This window comes from Calidris pugnax, unplaced genomic scaffold, assembly GCF_001431845.1.
Source record: "Calidris pugnax isolate Ruff unplaced genomic scaffold, ASM143184v1 scaffold118, whole genome shotgun sequence".
Lineage (NCBI taxonomy): Eukaryota > Metazoa > Chordata > Aves > Charadriiformes > Scolopacidae > Calidris > Calidris pugnax.
Window position 1 is genome coordinate 5077826 of NW_015090855.1, and position 2624 is coordinate 5080449.

A 2624-nucleotide genomic window follows, 5' to 3' on the forward strand; every position below is an offset into this window, starting at 1 on the left:
CAGAAGGACCATCACAACAACGTGCCTTGTTACAGTGCTCTCTGGGGCTCCTTTGGGAGCTGGGCTGGGGCAGGCCTGGCTGGCCTTACCAGCACCCTGCAGGGCAGCAGCAGGAGGGCATAGAATCATAGAATTATAGAATTATAGAATGGTTGGGGTGGGAAGGGACCTTTAAAGGTCATCTAGTCCAACCCCCCTGCAATAAGCAGGGACATCTTCAACTCAATCAGGCATGGAGCAGCTGTGACACAGGGGAGGGGTGATGGCAGGAGGGTCAAACCTTCCCTGGCTCCAGGGCAAGGGAGCCTTAGCAAAAACAGAACGGAAAGGGCACCACAACTATGGATAAGATTTGGAACCATCTCCACCCAGTATCACACCATCTTATTGGATGCTTTCTGCCAGGTGGGCTGAGCTCCATCTGCGCTGCCACCGCACTGTGAGAGGCAGCTCTTGGCTGTCCCAGGGAAAGGATCTGGGTGTTCCCAGCGCCTGTGTCAATGCTGGCACAAGAGCCTAGCAGCTGTCCTAGGGCTGGGCTGGCATTGAGCGAGGCCTCTGTTTGCAGACAGCGTCAGCGGTGGAGCAGCTGTGCTCCAGGCTCTGCTCCTTTCCCTACAAGAGCATCAGGCACAAGTGGGATCTACTTTGGCAGCAGTGCTTGCAGCTGGGAGGCTTCTCACTCTCGCACAGGGATTGAAGACATTTCTAGATGCTTCCACGTCTGAAGGGGCTGGTATGGAGCATTTCGTGGGTCTTCTTCAGGGCGAGGGTGGGAGTCATGCAGTAGTGTGAGGATGGGAAGCCTGATGCCAGCCAGTGCCAAGGTGGGGAGGACGGCTGCCTGAGCCTGCTGCTGGATCCGTGCTCTGCTCCTCTCTTGGTCCTGGAAAGGAGGAGTCACTCCTCCTGGATTCATGCTGTGGTTGTGAACCGCTCTCTTTCCATCCACCTCTCCCTGACCTGCAGGCCACCTGCCTGTGCAGGAAGCACCAGATCCAGGTGGTTTGTGGATAACCTGCCGCTGGGTTACCACTGTTTCTTGGCAAATATTGGCCCAGCAGAGGATTTGTTTGCCTTCTGCAAGGTGCTGAACACATGGAGCAATAGGACATTCCCCTTCTCTGGTGTTCCCTTGTGTTCCTTCCAGGGCCAAACTCCAAGGCGTAATACCAGAGACTGCTGTGGAAGCAGGGGAGCATTTTCTCCAGGTAAGATGTGAGACCCTGGACAATGGAAACTGGAAAATGTCCCACTGGGGGCTGTTTGCCTGAGTTGTGGTTAAACCCTGACTTGCATGATCAGATTTATCTGTCCCAAAATGATATTGCAGCCTCACCAGTCTTGAGCTTCTTCCCAGCTTCCACCTTCCACCCATCCTGATCGTGCCCAGAGCGGTCTGTAAACCTGGCACTCTGCTGTGGATCCTGCTGGTGTGTGACTCCCTGCTGCGGGTGACAAGCTGTGTTCCTGCCCCTGTGTCCCCAGGGTGCTGCTGAGCCTGGGTGGTGCCCGCCGTGCTTCAAGCAGGGCTCTGGAGGAGGCACCTGAGACCTGAGTTGGGTGCTGAGGGTGCCAGCTGCCATGGCCCCCCAGGTGACATCAGGAGGGGGGTCTGCCAGCCCCAGCCCCTGCAGTGCCCGGAGCCCAGAGACCCTTCCAGAGCTCCTGCCAAGCTGCTGCTGAGCCACCAGCATCTGGCCCCGTTTAAGGGCTGGGGGAGGGTGGGCTGGGGTCTCCCTGCCCTGCTGGATGCCCTGGCACCCCGGCCCAGCGCTACGCTCCCATGCACAGAGTTTGTGCGTTCTCAGCCCCGCCCGGTCTGAGCGGGGGGAGGCAAGTTGTGCCCCCCGTCCCCAGCTCATCCCCGCCTCCGGGGTGGCCGCTCCCGCTGGTCCCCGGGCAGGCTCGGTGCGGGGGTCAGCGGAGGCGACGCGGGTGCCCGGGGCGGGGGGACGGCAGGGCAGGGTGAGAGGGGCCACCGAGGCAGGGAGGGGGCCAGTCTCCGCGGCGGGGTCCCCAGGGCCGGTCCCCGCAGCCGGTCTGAAGGGGGGTCCCCAGGGCCGGTCCCCGCAGCCGGTCTGAAGGGGAGGTCCCCGGGGCCGGTCCCGGGAGCGCGGGGGGGGGAGAAGGGGGGGGAACCGGGCGCTGCATTCTCAGAGTCTCCAGCAGAGGCTGGGCTGGGCTGGGCTGGGCTGGTGGGGAAGGAGGGAAGGAAGGGAGCGAAGGAAGCGAGGGGGAGGAAGGCGGCTCTCGCCGCACATGCATCCCCAGCCACACACCCCGCCGCCCGCGCCCCGCCTCGCTCCGCACTCGCCCGGTGCCGGCTCCGCTCGCCACCGCCTCCCGTCGCGCCGGGGCTGCCATCCGCCGCGGGCCGGGGGCTCCGAAGCTGCCGCCGTATCCCCTCCCCGCCCGGCTACCGGGGCTCCGTGCCCGGGGATGCCGCGGGAGGCCGAGAGCCCCGCTCGGGGGGGCCGCCGCGGCCGCCGCCCCAGGTAAGCGCCGGTGCGGGGCGGAGGGGAGGGGAGGGTGTGTGTGCGGGGGGAGCCCAACTTCTCCGTCCCTCGCCGCGCCGCAAACTTTGCCGCCGCTCGGCGGGGCTGCGGCTCCCCCCGCCCCCC

The 2624-nt window shown here is 64.3% G+C and overlaps 1 protein-coding gene across 1 annotated transcript in view; it reads left to right on the plus strand.

The window, feature by feature from the left end:
* The first annotated feature begins 2222 nt into the window (after window positions 1–2222).
* CDH22 (cadherin 22, type 2) overlaps window positions 2223–2624 on the plus strand; it is an 82081-nt gene continuing 81679 nt past the window's right edge. The window contains exon 1 of the mRNA XM_014943841.1: window positions 2223–2498. The gene's annotated coding sequence lies outside the window, so the exon portion shown is untranslated. The remainder of the gene's footprint in view (window positions 2499–2624) is intronic.